The sequence below is a fragment of the Lissotriton vulgaris genome, unplaced genomic scaffold (genome assembly GCF_964263255.1).
Source record: "Lissotriton vulgaris unplaced genomic scaffold, aLisVul1.2 SCAFFOLD_1069, whole genome shotgun sequence".
NCBI lineage: Eukaryota > Metazoa > Chordata > Amphibia > Caudata > Salamandridae > Lissotriton > Lissotriton vulgaris.
This window is the reverse complement of record NW_028244666.1, coordinates 153,754-176,667: the sequence shown is the minus strand read 5'-3', so window position 1 is coordinate 176,667 and position 22,914 is coordinate 153,754. Positions and strand designations below refer to the sequence as shown.

Genomic DNA, 22,914 nt, shown 5'->3' with positions numbered 1-22,914 from the left:
GAGGAGAACATGGGTAGCGCACTGATCGAAATAATCTGGGATACTCTAAAGGCAGGAATAAGGGGTGAGACCCTAAGATTCTCACTTAATCCTAACTGTGAGGCAAAACTAAAAATGAAAACAATACAGGGAAAGCTAGTAGTAGCTGAGGAAGATCTCATGAGGGCGGTACAAGAGGGGCGGAACATCGAAGAGGCATTGGGAATAGTGGCCATTGCAAGAAACAACGTGGCAGATATATTTACAAAGAAGGCAGTCGATAAAGCTACAGTGAATAGGGAAGGAATATATGAACTTAGTGAACAAGCGGGGCATCACCTGGCGGTACGAGTGAGACAACAAAATATGGCAAACACAATCAAAGAAATGAACAACCCCAAAAAAGGACTCATACAAGACCCAATAGAGATAAGAGTGGCGTTTCAAGATTACTACCAAGACCTATACAGGAAACTAATAAAAATTTAAAAAAAGATAGAAGAGTATATAGAACAGTCTATTGTACCTCGACTTTCAGAGGAAGATCAAGAAAGATTAGCAATAAGTCCGCAATGGGGGGGAAATTTTGCTATCAGTTAATAGCTTAGCCATCGGAAAATCAGCCGGGCTGGATGGGATACCACCTGAATTTTATGCTAAATTCCATAAACCGCTGAAGGGAATCATAACAGCACTAATAACACATATTTTCTTGGGTGGACAGCCACCAGGTTCATGGGCCAGGGCAAAAGTTATTGTATTTCCAAAAATGAACTAAGACCCGGCAGAACTGGGATCTTACCAGCCAGATCACTTTAATAAACTGTGACTCCAAAATCTATTCAAAGCTATTGGCCACCAGATTGGCGCAACATATACATAAAACTATCTCGCCACGCCAACATGATTTCATTCCGGGTCGATCCACCACTGACCATGTTCAGAGGGTCATCACACTCTTTGATATAGCGGAGGTGGCAGGAGACCCTATGGCCTTGATACTATTAGACGCTGAGAAGGCTTTCGATAGGGTCTCCTGGTAGTATCTTTGGACGGCTATGTCAGAGAGTGGGATTGGTGAACGATTTATTGAAGCCACTCGAATGTTATGTACAAACCCCAAAGCGGTGGTTATGATAAATGGGGAGATGTCTGGGAAAATCAGAGTAACCAGAGGGACAAGACAGGGGTGTCCTTGCTCCCCCTTATTATTTGCAATCTTTATTAACCCTTTTATTCTTAGATTAGAATCAAACCTGGCAAAACCAAAACAATAAATGGCGATACCAATACCTTAGCCTATGCGGACGACATAGCGATAGTCACAGGAGGTCCCAGAGAAACAGTGAAAGCTATGGAAGAAGAAGCCAGACAATTTGGGGAGGTATCGGGATACAAGCTTAACCAGGGCAAAACCCAGTTAGTTGTTAATAGCAAGGTCACATACCAGGAAAACCGGACAGTTGCAAATGCCACGTACCTAGGAGTTAATATAACCTCTGACCTTGATAATCTGGTTAAAATTAACTTGGAACCACTTATAAAACTAACGGAAAAAACCTCCATAGAATTGATAATCTACATCTGACCCTAGTGGGCCGATGCAATGCCATAAAAATGTTATACTTTCCCAATTTTTTAAACTTTTTTAGGACCATATGTTTAGACTTCATCCCACAAATATTCAAAGACATAGAGGACTTATTTTCTCGATTTATATGGAGCTATAAAAGGCCACGCAGAGCACTTAAATACATTACACTCCCAAAATATAGAGGTGGCCTTGCACTACCCAACCTCAAAGTTTACTGGTGGGCCACGATACTAAAGTATAGCAATATAATGCTCACCCCAAAAAGGAACAGAGCAAGAGGGGGTGATCCCAACACCACAGGAACTAATCTTAGGCAACGAAGCTAGTGAACATCTTTGGAGATTAACGTATAATTGTTATTTAAAAAAGGTACGATTTAAAACTCTTAAAGGTGTATATTCGGCATGGAATAACGTACGGAAACTCCTGGGCATCGGGAGATTCTCCTATTATACAACTCTATTGGGGAATAACAACCTCCCAGAGACTTAACGATGCATGCATGAAAAGGTGGCAAAGGGCAGGGATTACCCGGTGTGGCAATACTACTCCAACACAGGATTTAAGGCATTCGAGGAACTAAAAAGGGAATTCGGGCTAAACCAAAGAGACTTCTTTAAGTTCCTACAAATCAGAGACTTCTTAATGAAAAAAGGGGGAGGCCCATCTAAGTTTAAAAAAAATCAGACAATTGAAATAATCAGCCTAATTACGATTGTTAAGATTGGAGTAATTTATGATAACCGGACGTCCGCACTACCGGGCGACATGAAAAAAATTCACGGCAAGATAAACTGGATGTGGATGAAGGGACAAGTGAGAGATCCTTCGAAGCATCCCAATCATGGTTATTGTCGGCTAACTTGCAAGCCCGATATTAAAAAACCTATTTCCAGCTATACTATACCCCAAATAAGATTGCCAAGTGGGGCACGGGCAGAGGCACGGAATGGGATTGTATGTAAAATAGGGGTTTAAAAATATCTCAATAAAGACTTGTTTAAAAAAAAAAAGGAACACCACCCTCCAAACCACCAAGCCCCCTATTCTGATCACCATTCATCACTCCATTTAGACCTCATATGGAATGTTCCTCTTCTGCCACCTGAAGGATCAAAGTGTTTGTATACTCTAAATGAAGGCCAAGACACCTTTTTGATGCAACAATGAAAACATGATATTCCATGACCCACTATTACCTCAAAATCTCAATTCAAACTCTGCATCAAACAAGCGTAATGTCAATTATCCATGGATGAGCTTTCAGCCTCACACTCCTGATTTTAACGTATTTGGCCGCAACTTTTTTGCTCCTCTTCACATCCACGTGTCAGACATGTCTACCCACTTTAGATTCTTCATAAAACCATCTTAGCCCTCATACAGAAACCCATTGGGACTCCTTGTACATTACCTGACCTCTTGTTCCAACAGCCCTTTTTCCACCAGTCTCCAGACCACTATACCTGCACTCAACTGCTGTTCTCAGCTGTTAATCATACTCTTCTTTCCAGAAAGAGCAAAAGCTGTCTTACCCTGTGTCATTGCCTCTATGCAGTTGCCAATGAACCTTTCTTCTGTCATAAAATCAATCACGTCCTGAAGAGCTTTCACTGTTTTGTAAACAACTTTCTCCCACTATGATCTCTAATTATTGACTTGCAGTATAGTGATCATTTTCTGCTCTGTTCTAAATTCATAAAAGGATTTCAAAAAAGCTCTTTCAATGTTAACATCAATCATATTGGATGACCCCATCTTAACTTTACCTTTTCTTTCTCCAAAAAGAAGTGGACTCCTCTAAAAGCCCAGCATTATATGCAGCCCAGGCCCAGCTGACATGCTTCATTCAGTTAAAGAGTATCAACCTGGTCTGACTACATACGTATGTAATATATCCAAGTATGATAGCCTGAAGCGAGTTCATCTTCTGATCCATGTAGAAAACCCCCTCATTAGTATGTACTTTCACTGCAAACTGTTCTCCAGGTCATACTGCTGCTCCTGCATGCTGGTCTTGCAAGATGAAGTTGTGTTGTACCAAATCCACTCACTGGGACTAGAACTGCTCTTGTACATTAAGCCATTTACCCACTGAGCTTGTCGACCTTCCTCCTGATATATGTGGGTCTTTCTTCAGCTTTATTTTATTCTTATTTGTACTTTGATTGCTTTGGGCATGTTTTCCATGTTGTCATATGTTATTGGGTCTTTGTGTGCTGAGGCAGGTAGTGCTTTTTGACTGAGAGTGGTCAAAGAAGATTTGTACTTGATGGATGCATTATATCACCCCTTGCACACTTTCGAACCTGCGCTTTTCCAGGGACTTAAAAACCCTTGTTTAGTTCTTGAGGCCCAAAACTGATCAGCTGGTGATCTTCAATAGTAACACTCTGCTGCACTACACATTTCATGTTCTACAGTGCGACTGGCTGCTGCAGCTCACACTTCTCTTGTCAAGTCCCTCCAGCAGACTCTGTTGTGTTTTGTACTTCAACTACTTTATAAGGTTGCTCCCTTTACCCGTGCTCCCATGGGGGCCAACCAATACATCATAGTTTATTTTCTAAAACATGCATGTGGCCCACTTAGTAGCTCCCTACTTACTTCTTCCACTGACCCCTTGCCATACATTTCCTAGCCTAAATCCTCCGTGTCCATTGCAGATCTGACCAACCCAAGTTGCTGAGCAATGCGACTTTGAGGAGAAGCATCAGCAGACTGTACCTCATTTCACATGCTCTTTCAGGCCGGTTCTGTAAAAGTAAAGTAAGACTCTAACAAGGTTTATCAGCAGAATAGAGCCTAAATGTCCCACAATGCCTTTCCACTTTACAAGCCTCTGTGCCATTTATCCCACCTCAATGCATACTTGATATTCATTCCTCTTTCCACCATCTCCCTTATAGGGTCTCCATATTGCTTCTACTCATTTATAAAGGGGGTTTGGCAACACCAGCTCCTTCAGCCTGTGAAGAGGCACCACCTAATATAGCTAATCGAATTTGGATTTTCTGGACTTGAGTGTAATGCCTTAGGGTATTCTGAGGCAAACATTGCCTAGTTAGCTGTCACCCAGGCTCCTGTCATCTGACTACTAATAAGCTCTACAGTTGAGTGGGCTTCCTTTCCAGTCAAAGTTTTACTTTCCGGCAGCTCCGGGTCTCTTCAAAGGCTATCAATGCAACTTCACCCCTTCTTTCTCATTTTCTGTTCCTATTGCAAGGCAAACTCTGAAATATTGCTCTGCTCTATGGAGTAATGACTGACTGTTCCAGAGAACTTTGGAAACTCACCAAACACATCAAAGAGCAAGTGTCAGGTTTACAGGTGAAGACGTTTCCAAGTCACCTGGGGAGCCACCACTCGTTAAGCATACCTTCCCCGAATGTTTTCACTCTGCTATGAGCCTACGAGCCATCTGTTGCTTTCTCCTCTCCTTCTGGTAACTGCTCGGTCTCCAGATCTCTGGTTATTCTGCCCTTGTTCTGCACTTTCTCTCGCCTCTATGTATTGCCTGCTGGCGCACCTTCCTTCTGTTCAAAGCGGCCACTGCAGTTAGGTCACTCTTAGGAGAGGCCACCATTTCAACCTCTTGTAATATAAAGTAACCACAGAATCAGGGGCTTGGGAACCTCATTTCACAAACTAAGGGGGTCATTACGATTGCGGTGAATCCGCATACTCCGGGCCGGCGGAAGGCACCGCCGGCCCTGAGGATGCGGATTCACCGCGCCGGACACAGAAAAGACCCCCAGCCAGATTAGGATGGCTGGGGGGGTCATTTCTCCGTCCGCCGCTTTTCCACCGCGAGACTGCAGCGGAAAAGCTCTGGTGTCTATCAGAAACCGCCAGCCATATTAGGATTAGCATTTTGTAATGCCTTTCCGCGGCTGCAATGCCGTCACGAAAAGGCATACGGTCTTTTCTTTGGGGGCCCGTTGCGGGCCCCCAGGGTGAAGGGGGGGTGGAGGGGTGGGGTGGGGTGGGGTGGGGGTGCACATGGGGGTACCCATGGTACACCCCTGCATTTGCATGCACGAAGCGGCAGGCACCGCGGGGTGCCTGCCGCTTTGTGCATGCAAATGCACAGCCTGCATTTTTAACAATGCGGGGGATGCTGCTTCAAGCAGCACCCGCCTCAATATTAAACATACAGGATGTGACAGCCAGGGTGGCGATCACATCCTAATTTGCACGAAGGGACCGCTGCTGCCCCTGAGGACGGTCCCTCCTCCTCAGGGGGGGCGGACAGACGCAGGTCCGTCCGCCATCCTAATAGGGCCCTAAGTGTGTGCTTTAGATGCATTAAGCAGTGCAAGGTGAAAGAGGTTGTGCAGTTGCAACAAGGGTAAAGGATGAAGTTTACGAAAAATACAAAGCTCTTTACTCTCCCACTTGAATGTGGAAAAGGGCCTATTATGACAGATCATATACAAGTAGAGTCTATAAAGGAAATTGATTAATTTCTCAGAGTTCAATTTAAGCCAACAATTCTGCATCAAGCTGTAAATGGGTTGACGATAATGGTTCAGTTGGAAGGCAAGGGCACGGAATCAGCATCAAGAGTGCGAAGTCTAAGGTAAATGTGTGTGGTGCGTATATCTTTTTAGAAAATGAAGCAAAGAAACTGATTGTGGAGGATGGAAATAGGCAGTAAACTTTGAAGAAAATAGAGGTGGCACAGGAGCAAAAGAGCTGTTGTGTTGTGATGGGTAGGGCTGGAAAAAGCTGCTTTAATGCAGTCTGGAAGAAAGGATTTCATGACGTCGAAGCACCAGTGGAATAAAAGTATTTCCATATTCTCATAGCGCAGTGTTTTGGAATCCAACATCTGAAAGATGATGGAGAGGTGTGTTGCAACTAACAGTTCTGAATGTTAGTTACGTGGGGCAGGGTACAGCCACAAATTCTACTAGCATCAGTGATTATTTATTCTAAGATCATGAAAAAGTTGGAAAAATAGATTCAGATATTGTTTCTTGGCAGAGACACCCCAGAAGTAGTTAAAAAGTGATTGTCTTCAATAAATTTTTAGGGACTGTTCAATGAGGTTTGTATAGTCGAGGAAAGCTTGGAGATCCTGGAAATTAGCTGTTTGATAAAGGGGTAATTGCGATTGGAAAGTATGGATGCCTGATGAGAGGAAGTGGTGAAGTTGTAATTTATTCCGTTTTGGTGGTACGAAAGTTACAGTGTTTTGAAGATTCTCCCAGAGAAGGGAAAGCACTGATCTGGTGACTGACTTTTCTGAGGATAAGGTTAAGTGGAAAGTCAAACAAGACTGATGGAGACATAATAATGCTAACTGGAGGAGGAGAAAAGGACAGTGAGTGGTAAGACCGCATCAAAGGGTGATGTTAGGATGGGTGTTATCCACTAAGGAAAGGAGGAAGGATTAGACTTCACAATCTATTGTTAGGGGGAGATTCTTGCAGAATCTGATTTTGAATTAGGATCTTATCTGGATTTTGCAGAGCTCTTGTTGGGAGTTAGTAGTCAAGGGCATTTGTATTTGTGCATTTAGTATGCTTTTTCACAATCATGTTTACGGAAGTTTATGCTTTGTGTGGCAATTTGTAATTTCATTTGAGAATGCCATTCTTTCATGTTCTTCCCAACTTTCTATTTTTAATCTGGTTTGTGTGCTCTATAGGGTAAACCACTTGGCTTTGTGCTTTTTCACAGAAGGAGAGATGTGTTTAGGCCAGACTTCAATAGATCATGGGTTGATTTAGTGTGGTACCTGCACTGAATTTGGTGACTCTTACTGAAGCAAGAGTGTAATTAGTTCATCTTTAGGTCAATGTCTGACTGTTTCCTTTAAAATACTGATTGTAGAAATAAAGTAGAAATGGATTTTGAGCGGACTTCTATAGCAATCTTTCAAGGTGAGAAGTAGAGGATGTCAGATTTGCAAAGCTGTCTGTACAGAGTGTGAGATATACGGCATGTACGATGGGCCAGAGACTACCTTGGACATTCCTTGTGACTAAAGGATGTCCAGAAAGCTGAAGGAGATGATAACATTCAGAGAGTGGTCTCACTGATGGAGTTGTCGCATGGAGTGTCTAGGTGTGGTATGGGTACTATAGTGAAAGACTGAGAAACTGCAAATTATCAAGAGCAAGTCAAATGTGGCATGGGCACTAAGTTGGATGAGTTTAACTGGATGTTATTCTTTGTGCAATTAATACATTTTGCAGAATTCTTGTGTTTGCTATTAGGTTGTTGAGGTGTGAAACCTGAAAAAGGCTTATATGGCTGTTACAAATAGCTGTAGCTGTAGTATTTCCTATTTATACAAAGACTAAAATATGAAGTGTAAACATACATCAGCTTTTAGCTCAATAAATGCCTGTGAAACCTGCCTTGTATGTTGCTGTACATGAAATCAAACAATCACTTTATTGTATATCAGATTAAAAATGAATATATGTAAAAGCAGATGTTTGATTTACAGACACAGAATACACTATCTTGACATTAAAATATAGTATTTAAAAAAAAAATTGAGTGGTTTGCTGCACCCAAACATATGCTAATGCAAGCGTAATGGTAGTAAGCATCTTTCATAGAACGTGTTTGATTTCAGATGTTTAAAAGTATGCATCTTTAGCCATACCAGCATAGCTAGGAGGAAATTGCAGCCATTTTTGCAACTAAATTGACGGCTAGAGACACTGTACAGCTCTACACAATAAAAACACATTTTAGAATTGTTTAAACTCTAAGTTAGCACCAATACTTTGGGTACCTGCAGCTGCCCTTTCTATTGGAAGGTCCCTTTTTACTCAACACCCCATTTGCCTAGTTGTCCAAGAGCCACTATGGCCCTACCAGAGGATATGATGGTGCTTCTTCATAATAAATTATTACCAGTTGGAAAGCTAGTTTTGTGTCTCATTTATCACACCAACAATGCACTAGTACAATGGAGGCGGCAGGACAAAAAAAATTGAACATACAACATATTAAATTCCTAAAACTAAAAAAAAACAACTCACTTCTCCAGCGCTCAGTGTCCCTTCCTCCAGTCCTGCACGGAAGCTCAGGCACTGCAGCTACAAAAGGAAAATACAAAAAATATTTATAGCTAACTTCTGGCACAGCCACAAATAAATAAGGCCACATAATGGCACAGTTTTGAAATCAGGTGAAAATAAAAACCTATGTGCCTCCACGGTCTCTACCGATTCATTCGATTGAGAGAAGGAGGTGGTGGCGAAAAATGAACTTCAACTCTCATACAGTGTTTAAAAACATCACAGGTAAGGGAAGAGCTATGCCAGCAGTTAAATACAAGCTGTGTAACAAGTTCATCAACCTCATTTAGATCTCATTCTTTTCTCCCGGAATCCATTTTCACAATGTTCTGCTTCCACCATTTTCTACACCACTCCCTTAACCAACCATTGCCCAATTTGTAAAGACCATATTACACATCGAAGTAACTGCCTCTCCCACCACACACACACCCAAAATGCAAAGCGCTCAGATCTAATACTTAATACGTAAATGACGTCTCTGTTTTCAAAAGTTTTTATAACACCACTTTCCTCCTCAAAAACAGTGTTTTGTTTCTTGAAAATAGGCCTTAGAACACCTAGCATTCTGGCAAAAACCACTGTTCTCTGATACCTTTCGTGATTATTTGTGTCACTGATAAATTTTGAAAAGTATTCTAAAAACACTTTCCTAAAACTAATGGTCCAGCGAAATATCAATTAACAAATTCGTCCGCACCACGGTACCCTATTCTCTGCTCCTTCAGTGTCATTCTGAAAAAGGGTAATTGCCACTGCTGGTTTTGCTCATTGCTCTTTTCAGGAAAGAATACTGCAAAACCAGTAGGTGGGCGATGGCCACCTTCCTTTGGGCTTTGTCGATGCCAGTTTTGTTTGGTCATAGTTTTTGCAAATCTTTAGTCTGGACTAAGCTACCAGGTCCTCAATCTAAAAAAAAATACTTTGCCTTATAAGCATAAATATTTTTTGGTTCTTAAATAGCACGCATTGCCATAGCAGTGCCTGGAACTTAAAGTAACTGCTTTGTTTTACATGCTCCATGTGAAAGGGCAGAATGTGGTCTCTCACAGTGAAGTTAGCCAATGGCTGAGGTGGGTTGCCCCATGTCGTATACTGTAGTGGGCGGAAGAAAGGTGTGAAGAACACAAGAAGAGACCAATGGATGAAGAGGACCGAGTCAAAGCACCTTTAGGTATATTGCACATATATCTTTCGTAAAATCAAGACGTCTTGGCTAATGCCCTTATGTGACCCAATTCGGGTCACAATAATGATTATTCAGGGAGCAGTTACTCTTGCCTCAAGAAGGTTGCTCGCTGATGATGTTCTTTTAATGCTGGCTATACCTGCAAGTCATCCAAAATCCATACGACTCTTGATGATGTAACAGGCCTGTATTGCTTTGCATGACAATGTGGAGGAAACTTTGACTGGTATTTCTCTAAAAAGCGTCACAAAACATTACAACAAACTGGCAATGGCTTCATCATAGAGCACATAAATACCATTATGTCAGTTCTCCTAACAGTAGAGACAAGGTATGAGATCACCAGAACAGCACAAAATTGAATGTCAAGTAGCCCAGCAGAGTGCCATTTCAATCAATTCTACACGGTCTGTGCATACTTTGGTGATAGTTCAATAGAACACGTTTGTTTAACAGGACAGCCTCAGTGATGGTCTTAAAAGATCAACATACTTAATTGTAATCCTTGATTTTCCTGTTGGAAAAGCCTCATCAGTCTTAAGCTATATATTTATTTATTCATTTATTATCCGGAACTATCAACCAGTGTTGATGGGGAATGCCCTTTTGAAAGACTGTTGAGGAAGGTTTCTTTACCGATTCCCTCAGATTGTGTGATTCCCAACTGTGTCGATCAAACGGTCCCACTGTAAAACCAGGATGATCTAAGTGGCCACACAGAAGTCTCCTATGAAGATCGGGTCTCATTTTCACGTTTGGGGATTAGGTCTGTATATCAACCTTCCACTGTTGAACTTACTGACTAAGATCCTAAATTCTTACAATAGAGGCATATGAATTTGCCACAAGACACTATGAATATTTTGAAAGCAGCAAAACGTCTTTCTACAAGATCCAACACTTTCAAATTGAAGAGGCTCTGCAACTGGTATATTCAAAGCAACTAAGATCCCTCAGAGGTCAGAAAGATGTATTAATTTTTTACTTTCTTTTCCTAGCGAGATTTGGATTTCACTTTTCATTAATTATTATACCTTGCATCAATAACTGCATAGAGAAAATCTCAATCACAAATGTTTCAAATACCTGCATTCGTGAGGGTATTAAAGATAGATTTCCACGTAATAGATCCCCACATGTACCTTGGAAGAATACCACTGTCCTTTCCAAACTCCTGCGTATACCAATTGAGTCTATACATAAGGCATCTTCACAGCATTTGACTTGGAAAGCTCCTTTTTAGGAGCTGTACGGCCACTATAGGGAGTTCATGTATTTACAAGACACTATTGTCTTGATTTGGATAGGCTTCCTTAAGGAATCTTTGTGGGTAATAATGTAATTTTGTTTTGCTCATTCTTCTGCCTTTTTAGTGGGATGGACTCGCTATTCTATTGAGTGCTTATGACTATTGACGAGGATCCCCAGAGAAGCAAATGTTACCTACCTGTAAACCTAGTTCTGCTGTAAGGGAATCTTCATCAAAGTCATAAGCAACTTTGCCACCTACTTGGATGAATAAGAATGTGGTGTTTGACTTGAGTACAGTTTCCTCTTGGTCCTCTAAAAATTAACTTACCTAGCTGTAAGCTCTGAGACATGATGGAACACAGAAGTGTAATTTTTTTTTAAAGCATATTGGCACTTTCTCATCGTATGTCTTTGCAGCCTATCTGCGGACATTGCCCTGCTTTACTTTTCTTTTTTAAAAAGGTTTGTGAAATACGTTTTAATCATTTTTTTTAATTAATGACTAGTTGGCTTTAAAGATTTCTTTTTTTTAATGAAAATAAATGAAATGTGGTTTATAAGGCTGCAAAGACAGTTTTACTCGGTTTAAAGTGAACTTTTCTAATGGAAAGATTTGTGTATAAATATATATTACACAGTGGCACCGGAAAGACCATTCTTGTTGCTTTAATAACTTTGGTACCGTTTAATAAACCTTCACCAAAGTTTCCAAAAAAAGGGTCATCTACTTTGGCTATTTAATGGAACGTTTGCCACTAATCAGTAAAGCCGGGGGCAAGGAAAATGGGGATGGGGGCTAAAAGTCTGATTTTTCAAGTTAATTCCTAAAACAAAGTTTGGTCTATGATACAGAAAGAATGGAGGAAAGGAAGTACATAAAATTTGGCAAAAAGTTGGAACTTTACTCTGAATGTAAGCTTTTTATTTTTTAGTGTAAATCCGTAGAGCGGTTTTAAAAAAAAAAAGCTTTTAAAAAGGTGCTTCTGGTGGCTATGAAAAGGTTAACGCTGGTACAATGTTAGAGATATAAGGACCGATTGTGTCAAGACAGGCTTTAACTGGCTCATTCAAAGTGAATGGGGTGTTCCAAATTGGTAAGCTACAATATGGAGAATATGTAGTGGCAGCCACTACACTCACAAAAAAAGAAAAAATAGTAACAGGCCACAAATTGGGCAGGGTGGGCACATCCTGCCTGCCAAAGCCATGTGAGCTGGAGGCGGCATGAATCAAGACATCCTGCCACCTTGTCAAGTTGCTTAAATGGAATTGCTCATATGATCACAGTATTACGCAACGATAATTGGAGAACGTAATTTCCATTATCAACAGTAAGCACAATGGCGGTAATCTTTACTTGGGTTGTACCTGGTGCAATTAGGGGAGTATAGGTAGGGTTATCATAGATCAGCACTTCCAATCATCATGATATGTACTGAGGAAATCGTGGGATTAAGCAACATTATTTAAGGGGGGGGGGCCACTCCAATGTAATTATTGACCTATGGTGGAGTCACAGGGTCCCAAGGGTGAGCCAAGGACCCTACTGCACCCTGGTCCGCAGCTTCCTGGAAGTGCCACCCTGCTTAGAAAATATTACTATTGGAAATAAGATCCTTAAAATTTGGAGGGTGTTTTCATGAAACTTCGTAGGTGGAAGGTTACAAGAAGCTTACCTGTTTGGAATCTTTTGGGTGCTAGGGTTAGGCCATGTTTGTCCTATTGAATCACATTGTTGTGAATGCTTTGTTTTGAGGGTCACAAAAAGGAACACATAACCTCTCTTAGGCACATTATAAATCATTTGTTGGTGGCATCATACTCATTTTAAGATTAGCGATGAACTGTATGATGATGTTGCCCGTTAAAAAATGCTGGCACTTGGATGGGAATATGATGAACTATGCTTGTGAAAAAACTCTCTCATGATTTTCTTATAGAAGTTTATTAAAGGTGCTCCAGAAGCTAAAACGAGAACAAGTTTTCTATAAATTAACAATTGTCTTCATAAGCCATGTGAGAGTCTGGCATGCTGAGTAAAACACGCACTTGCAATAGAAGAGAAGCAGCGATCTGTGAGTTGATTGCATGGTGTTCTACTGTGGCTTCAACTCCGATTTAGTGAACAACTACAGCAGGCAGGCGCGCAACACCCATTGGGCTCATGGGGCTTCAGCCCCCCCCACGTCGTGTGTGTCAGCCCGGGCTGACACAGCTTTGCGGGCTGGCGACGATCGAATTGCAGCCGCACCGAGTACTTAACAGGTCTTTAAAAGACCATTAAGACCATTTACTTGTAAATTAGGCTATTGTTATGTTTTCACCCCTTCTTACAGCCACTCTGTTTATGGTTGTTTGAATTAGCTCCCTCCCGAAATATTTTTCAGCCCCCCCACCCCCCCGAAATTTGGCTCTAGTAGCGCCCGTCTGACAGCAGGGGTGTAACACAGGCCCCTGCAGCCCCCACGATGTAGGGGTGCCCAACCCTTCAGGGGTCCTCATTCAACCCAGCCATCGTATATCTGTGAGATATGCGCAACTCGGGGCCCAACATCACATTTTGTAGGGGGCCAATCACTTTTGTATTACACCACTGAACTACAGAACTAACATTCTATACATAGGAGAAATGTAGGCCAACCTGAATGCCATGTTGCTGGATTCAAAGCTGTAGAACTGAAAGAATTCCCTATGAAGGCAAATGCATCAAAAAAGCGAAATTAAGGGTTTCATTCGGTCATAGAAATGATGGTTAGGGCTTTAGAAAACTAAAATGAGGCCATTTTCTGTAAATTCTACATATCTTTCTCATACACTTTACAAAAAAAGTCGGGCATGCTGAGTGAAACGTGCTTTCAACACCAGCAGCAGTCTCCAAATGTAACCCCCCAGTGGTCGACTGTAGGTGGAAGAGCTAGAGTTTTAACATTCTGCAATTAAGACAAAATTAGCAATCCTGAATGGCATTTTGTTGGAATAGGAGCTGTTGAATTTAAAGCCTTTCCTGGGGAGAAGGCTGAAATAAATGAGCACTGAAGTGCTAAGGCAGATATATATTTTTTTTTATACACACACACCTGGTTAAAAGATGTGAGGGGAACTATGGGCTTTAAGTCATGTAAGGCATAATGCAGTTTTAAAGGAGTTAGGAAAATTTTCAGAAATAAACCTACCCAAGCCCAGCATCCCCCATTTCCGCATCTATTTACACAGGATATCCATCTTCTCTGTCACTTAATACTCTCTAATTTTAAAATAGTTACATTTTGGTAGACATGGAAAGTCTTTTAAATCTTCCATTTATATTTTTGTGAATAGATTTTTCACAGGTGCAGGAAGTTATATGAACACATATTTAATTTGTTCCCTCACTTTCTCTTCTCGGTAGTGGGATCTCCCTGCATGAATGTGCACGGACTTCAACGTTTTCATTGTGAGTTAAATATATAAGAGCATGATAAAATTATTTAAATTGTAACTTTAATACTTATAAACTTGTCTTGCTGCATGGCTATCTTCAAAGATAGTTATTTTAAAATGATTACCAACGTGAATCAGACAAAACGAGAGTACTATTTTCAAAACCGTGAAAACCGCCAGACTCCACATTTATTTTCCAGACTAGAAACATTGTAAATTCATAATAGCAGCAATTGGTAAGGAATGTTTTCAGTGCCTCGTTTAGTTCAGGAACTTGTAGCAGCAGAGAAATAAAACATGTTAAGGTACATACTTTGCCTTCTGTAAAAGAGAGTGATTTATTCTAAAACATCTTCATCAGCATGTCCCCCAGTTCAATACATTCTGTAAGGTAGGTTTAGATTTTAATTCTTTACCTCAGGAACAGTGATACTCCGAGTAAGTTATTTTTGAGAGTGACGTAATGAGTGGTGGTTTGCGTGCCCTAGTGCGGATTGGCTATTTATAGGTTTACCGTCTTTGCATAGTTTAGTAATTAGGGTTTTGCGCATCTGGCTTTTTACAAATAAATTTTCTTCACAATAGTTTTGTAATCGAACTGTACTCCCCACCATTCAGCTTTTATAGCCTGCGAACTTTATAATAGGTATCATAGGTAAAGTTACACCTGGATATGACAAAAGCTTTTTAGGTGTTCCTTCGAGTGAAAATGGTTAGGAATCACTGCCCCAGAGCAACAGCTTATTTTTAGGGTATACTGTGTATGGAAGTAAATAGAAACAGCTGGAAAGCAAAGGACAGCTGGGGGGGAAATATTAATGAAGACCGATTTAAATGTGACAAATTCATACATCTATAACTCACAATTCCCCATTGTCCATTTTTGTAGCATTTCTAGCACCTGATAGAATTACCTACGGAAAATAACTTAAGAGAGGCTTATAACTGCATCAAAACACAAAAAATGTCCTGATTGTCTTATTATGCAATCACACAGCCACATATTATTTTGATCCTACGCCTCGTGGACTATAAACAATATATAATCTAGTGCACTGCTGTTCTGCTTATTCATGCGGAGTTATATTCATTTATGTAGGCACATCTAGCATTTGCCAAAGAAGAAGACAAGTGAAAACATAATTATGATCTGAAATGGACAGCGAAGGATTAATGGCCTTTATCTATTTTATTGTGGAAATCAATGGAACAAACTAATGAAAAAACTGCAAGGTTTCACTAAAGTCATTTTTGGCTTGACGAGCTGTATGCTGTTGCAATGGTTTGTTTCCTCACAGAGCACAGAAGAAAATATAAGAATTTTGATAAATACGAAATTCAGAAGCAATTAAGCTAAATTTAAGTTAAAACCTTAATGTAAATACGTTGTTTTTCCTAATGCCCCGTGAGGACTATGGATTGACATATTTCCACTCTACATTTAACAGAAAGGGAAACTCATCCCCTAGCATGGAATGAGGACTTTTTCAATATCCAGGCCAAGTGGTTGTTAGTGAACATAGGTTTACCTTAAATTAAATGAAAGCTGCAGTGTACTGGGCATTGGAAGAACTGAAAAAGTGGTTTGACGGTGCAAGGGAAAGTGCTAGCTAGGCTGTGTCACTGCACTTTCAGGACCACTATGGGCAGTTCTAGGCACTTTGATCAGCTCTATCTGGACTCTTTCAACGTCTTCCACACTATTAGAACAACTGCAGCAAGTCAGAAAAGCAAAATTTCACAAAGCCTCTTGGGTGCGTAATGATAGCTCAGAAAAGATAAGCAGCTCTGAGTTCAAAACAGCCACAAATCACCTCATCAGGTACACACGGGTATGTGAAGATACAGCTCTTCAGAACAAAGGACTGAAACTCCAGTTTAGGTATGTGCCCAGTTCATGACCGTCAAGCAGCAGTTTAACTTTACACTGGGGGTGAGTGTTTGATCTGCTCAAATGCTCCGTCCATCATCCCCTTTGGTATTGCTTTGTTCGCCCTAAGTTGGTATGGTATGCCCAGACGTGGGTCCCTTGCTCACTTTGCCACTGGATTCAAGCTAGCCTGGCTGATGAGGGTATGAACCCGAAACCGGTCCCAGGATGCTTGTTTCTGGTCCAGGGAAAACATGGCTTGGCAATTCAGGCTGGAATGTTCCCATGAGGCACAGGGTCAGACTGATTTGCATATGGCCATGTCTGAACTGGGGTGGTGCAGTGAGCTAAAGAATGATGATGGATTTAACCCAGATCAGTTGACTGAGGGCGAGTGTTTGATTGCTCAAAGGCTCCGTCCATCATCCCCTTTGGTATAACTTTACACAGTGGCTGTCACTACTTTGTAGTTATAGTTAGGACAGAGTTTCCATAGGAACAGCGTTTTCAGTTTCTTTAATAACTTTGGTGCTGTTTGACAACTCTAGACAAAACTTTCCAATAAAAAGTTAATCCACCTTAGCTCCTTGATGTGAAGTTTCCCACCAATCCATCAAGTGTGGGTGGGGTGAGGGGAACAAGAAAAAGGAAGGGAGTGGGAGGAGTGGTCTCAAAAGTGCAATTTCCCTTCCAGAAAAAAGGCAGAATAGAATTACACAGAATTTGGCAATGTTGTAAATTGTTGTAAATCCTTTTAGCCGTTTTTGAGAAATTAGAGTTTAAAGCGGGGGGCATGGGTGGGCAGGAAGGGGTTAACCTTCACACAAAATTAGTTATTTATGGGTAATTGATCCTCTGGGCATCTTGCGGTAACAACATATTTTAAAACATATGCATTCTGATGAGCTGAGGAAGCTTTTGCTCCTATCAGTCATTTTGGTACTGAAAGATCTGATTGGGTGGCTGCACCACTGAAGAAAATGTTGTGACTGCTATTGCAGTGCACAGCACTCATTTACCCCATTTTTAAACATGACCACACAAAAAAAAAGTGTTTGTGCTCTATTCAACCTAACAGAATCACCATGTTAAAGAATTTAAAAGACACCCAATTTCAAATCAAGAGGCTAACAGGTATACTATTTGCCATTGATAAGACACCTTCTGCCAGGGACTATGGACAAACCCCAGTAGTTTGCTAAAATATACTACACACTTTTCCTGAGGTAAGCACAGTGGCATACAGTCTTAGACACATGCTAACAACCCCAGTGTGAGCTAAACACTTCTAAGTGGGTGTGAGGAAAAGGGGTTTTTTCTGATTTCCCTCCTACCTTTTACCCCCATTTGGACTAGTAGCTGTCATTTTTTCGACTCAGAGTACACCAAGGACTGCTAACCAGATCTAAGAACCAGTGTTCTAACCTTTTAAAACATGTATGTTGAATTGGCTGTCCTCAACTGGCAAGTACTAACTTACTTAGAAGTCCCTGGTATAAGGTACCAAAGGCATGTAAGGCAGAGTGTCCACCCAAGGCTGAAGCACTGATTGTTTTTCCCAGTAGGTGGGCAAGGTATAACATGGACCCCAGCCTGCCACTGCAGACTGGAAGGGCTGTTGTCACACAGCCATCTCAACTTTGCCAGTACAGCCAGTGGCAAAGCCTCCACTTCGACTAACAATATATGGAAATCTCCCCTAAGGACGGTCTAAAGAGCCCTAACGCAGGGAGCAGTATATTATTAAATAAGACATGTATGTTTATATGTGCCTTAGCAGATAAACACCTACAATTGTCTTTTTTGCTGTGGAAAGGCTAGTCCCCCAATTGGCTAACACAGGGGTACTGAGTGACCCCTCAATCTGGCTAACTTCTGAATGGGACTACCTAGTAGGGTACTGAGAAGTATCAAATTAATTGCGGCATTAAACCCAACCCGATGCCCAGGTAGAATATAACGTCACTGTTAAAGTAAAGCAACTTTTAGAAAGTTGCCACTCTTTGAACCAGTTGGTCCTCACATGGGCACTGGACCACAGACAGCTTTCTGCTCTGCCCACCTGGGAAGTTGTGTGAATGATTCCGAGGCTTGAAAACAATAGCAGTCCACTGCAGGGAGCGGTGTTACCTCCCAATTGCAGGAAGCCACTCAGGATGTTAAGCCAAAAGGTGAGCTTCAAAGGGGAAGCTGCTTTTGGTGAGCAACACGCCTGAGGGGTTGCCCTTTGTCCAGATAGACAATCTGGAAGATCAAGATAGAGAGGGAAACCAGGGCCCAAACCAGTTTTCCCATTTGCGTGTAGCCCCCAGGTAGCCACACCTGCAGGGTGGGCTACCAAGCTCCTCAGTTGAGGAAAGGTTCAGACATCTTCAGAGTGGCCAGAATAGTGCACTTTGGGATTGCCAGATGCCACACATCTTCAGAAATTCGTCACAAAGAGGGAGGGGACATGGTAGCCCATTGGCTAGTGAATGCGTTATCCCATCAGGGCCCTTGCCCTGGATAAATATGGCACTCATTGCACCTTGAACCTCAGATCACATTGGAATTGGAAAAAGGACTGAAGAAGTACTTACCTGCCACCCCTGGACTGCACAAAGAGAGGCTGCACAGTGTGCTGGAGTGCACCTGCTGCACCTTTGGACTAGTAACCGTGCCTGTGGCTCCTGGCTCAGGGAAAAGTTGTTCCCCAGCCTCAGACAGAAGCAGTGACTCCAAGAGTCAGCATGCTGGCCCCCTGGAACAGCACCAGGGGCATTAAAGCTGAAGAAGCTCAAACCGGCAAGTTGTTAGCCACTTTAGAGGAATAGCTACTGACTACCACTGAGTGCCCCAACAGACCGATCCTTGATGGCCAAAAGTTGAACCAGAGTCACGAAGATCTGGGAGAACCATGAGAGTCCAGATTGGTCGCCCAAGCGAGAAACTAGCCCCCACTAAAGGATTTCATAAGGACTGCTGTGTATTATACACAAAGTGGGAGACCCAATATACCCTTGAGGGCTTGGGCTATGTAAATGATAAGGTAGGGGTTGCCTTCAAGTGATTTTTTTGGCCAAAATATTTCACAAGTTATTTATAAGAAATAAATCATAGGCCCGAATACTTTTGGCCCAAGCTAAACAATAGCAAATCACCATATAAATTTGCAGTGACTTTTTGATTTGAATAAGCACTAAACATTACATAAAGAAAATACATAAAGAACAAAAAAGAGCACAGAAACCGGTGTATATAAAAAGAAATTCTTTATAATTGTATTTTAAAGAGGGTACTAGAGTGTATATAAACAATGTGACAAGAAGGGAAACAATACACAATAAAGACACCTTCACTGTAACATTATGTAACGATTTTCTTCTTTGTTAAAATTGAATACAAACAAATGAAAGAAAAAGCGTGGGTCGACGTTTCGGCTCTATCGTTTCAATACAGAGACTATCTTCAGGACTATAAAAATATACAGAAGTTGACCCCTGGTATCAGGTGGTGGCACCCGTATTCCGGTTCTTATTGGCCCAGCACGGGAACGCGCATCTTTTCCGGTGCCTTGTTATTTGTTGTCAGAGCGTTCTAGGATCGGGTCAGTTAAGTTGATAATCTTGTAAGCAGCTAAAGGCTTCGTGGATTCAGACGGCAACGATTTCCCAAATGCACGCTATATTTCCAAATTTTAAAACATCATCCGAATCAAACAAGCACTTGGACCTTTGAAGAAAAACCTTTGAGATTCGACCTAAGATTACTCAAGTACATCTGTATGACGTTCTCGAATACGGGTGCCACCACCTGATACCAGGGGTCAACTTCTGTATATTTGTAGCGTGTGCTCATGACGGCGTGGTTCCATCATGTGGCTGCCTCTCCGCCCACGTGGCATTGATTCCCCGCCTGTGCGGGCGAATTAGTGAGCGGGCGGGGCTGTGACGGAACCATGCCGTCATGAGCACAGCCCACCCGTGGCTCATGGCGGCATGGTTCCATCACGAGCACAGCGGCAGTGTGCTCACCCCCACCCCACCGCGCCGGGGCGAAATTCGCACCGCGGCCAAGGGGTTAATACAATCACGAGCCCAGACATCCAATGGTGGATGATCTATGATTCTTTCGTGTGTTAAAATCAATTGGACCCCTCTTGAGGTGAATACCTGGGAGGTAGATTGCCCTTTGTACTGTACGTTTATTTTCTGAAATTGCTGACTGCGAGCACTTTTTAAACGGCGAATTTTAAAATTGTTTATTTCTTCGGCACTAGCCTAAATATTGGAAACATTAAAAACGGGAGCCTGCACATAGTCGGTAACAGCCGATTTACGGGCTGAATACCGATTTATTTGCCTGTGAGTTCTCAGAAACGGCGGACATCTTGGGTAGGGGCGTGAGCTTGAACAGCGCTCTAGCCACCACTACTAAAGGAGCCCCCTGCTAAAGAGCGCGAGATTCTTTCGTGTGTTAAAATCAATTGGACCCCTCTTGAGGCGAATAGCCGGGAGGTAGATTGACATTTGTACTGCACGTTTATTTTCTGAAATTGCTGACTGCAAGCACTTTTTAAACAGCGAATTTTAAAATTGTTTATTTCTTCTGCACTAGCATAAATATTGGCAACATTAAAAACGAGAGCCTGCACATAGTCGGTAACAGCCGATTTACGGGCTGAATACCGATTTATTTGCCTGTGAGTTCTCAGAAACGGCGGACATCTTGGGTAGGGGCGTGAGCTTGAACAGCGCTCTAGCCACCACTACTTAAGGAGCCCCCTGCTAAAGAGCGCGAGATTCTTTCGTGTGTTAAAATCAATTGGACCCCTCTTGAGGCGAATAGCCGGGAGGTAGATTGCCCTTTGTACTGCACGTTTATTTTCTGAAATTGCTGACTGCGAACACTTTTTAAACGGCGAATTTTAAAATTGTTTATTTCTTCTGCACTAGCATAAATATTGGCAACATTAAAAACGAGAGCCTGCACATAGTCGGTAACAGCCGATTTACGGGCTGAATACCGATTTATTTGCCTGTGAGTTCTCAGAAACGGCGGACATCTTGGGTAGGGGCGTGAGCTTGAACAGCGCTCTAGCCACCACTACTTAAGGAGCCCCCTGCTAAAGAGCGCAAGATTCTTTCATGTGTTAAAATCAATTGGACCCTTCTTGAGGCGAATAGCCGGGAGGTAGATTGCCCTTTGTACTGCAGGTTTATTTTCTGAAATTGCTGACTGCGAGCACTTTTTAAACGGCAAATTTTAAAATTGTTTATTTCTTCTGCACTAGCATAAATATTGGCAACATTAAAAACGAGAGCCTGCACATAGTCGCCCAAGCGAGAAACTAGCCCCCACTAAAGGATTTCATAAGGACTGCTGTGTATTATACACAAAGTGGGAGACCCAATATACCCTTGAGGGCTTGGGCTATGTAAATGATAAGGTAGGGGTTGCCTTCAAGTGATTTTTTTGGCCAAAATATTTCACAAGTTATTTATAAGAAATAAATCATAGGCCCGAATACTTTTGGCCCAAGCTAAACAATAGCAAATCACCATATAAATTTGCAGTGACTTTTTGATTTGAATAAGCACTAAACATTACATAAAGAAAATACATAAAGAACAAAAAAGAGCACAGAAACCGGTGTATATAAAAAGAAATTCTTTATAATTGTATTTTAAAGAGGGTACTAGAGTGTATATAAACAATGTGACAAGAAGGGAAACAATACACAATAAAGACACCTTCACTGTAACATTATGTAACGATTTTCTTCTTTGTTAAAATTGAATACAAACAAATGAAAGAAAAAGCGTGGGTCGACGTTTCGGCTCTATCGTTTCAATACAGAGACTATCTTCAGGACTATAAAAATATACAGAAGTTGACCCCTGGTATCAGGTGGTGGCACCCGTATTCCGGTTCTTATTGGCCCAGCACGGGAACGCGCATCTTTTCCGGTGCCTTGTTATTTGTTGTCAGAGCGTTCTAGGATCGGGTCAGTTAAGTTGATAATCTTGTAAGCAGCTAAAGGCTTCGTGGATTCAGACGGCAACGATTTCCCAAATGCACGCTATATTTCCAAATTTTAAAACATCATCCGAATCAAACAAGCACTTGGACCTTTGAAGAAAAACCTTTGAGATTCGACCTAAGATTACTCAAGTACATCTGTATGACGTTCTCGAATACGGGTGCCACCACCTGATACCAGGGGTCAACTTCTGTATATTTGTAGCGTGTGCTCATGACGGCGTGGTTCCATCATGTGGCTGCCTCTCCGCCCACGTGGCATTGATTCCCCGCCTGTGCGGGCGAATTAGTGAGCGGGCGGGGCTGTGACGGAACCATGCCGTCATGAGCACAGCCCACCCGTGGCTCATGGCGGCATGGTTCCATCACGAGCACAGCGGCAGTGTGCTCACCCCCACCCCACCGCGCCGGGGCGAAATTCGCCCCGCGGCCAAGGGGTTAATACAATCACGAGCCCAGACATCCAATGGTGGATGATCTATGATTCTTTCGTGTGTTAAAATCAATTGGACCCCTCTTGAGGTGAATACCTGGGAGGTAGATT

At 42.0% G+C, this 22,914-nt stretch overlaps 1 protein-coding gene across 3 annotated transcripts in view; it reads right to left on the bottom strand.

Annotated features, from left to right (window-relative positions):
* Nucleotides 1-22,914, bottom strand: part of LOC147667170 (ensconsin-like) — a 652,025-nt gene that overhangs the window by 490,595 nt on the left and 138,516 nt on the right. For all 3 annotated transcript variants that reach the window (XM_086948874.1, XM_086948875.1, XM_086948876.1), the window contains exon 2: nucleotides 8,581-8,637. The gene's annotated coding sequence lies outside the window, so the exon portion shown is untranslated. The remainder of the gene's footprint in view (nucleotides 1-8,580; nucleotides 8,638-22,914) is intronic.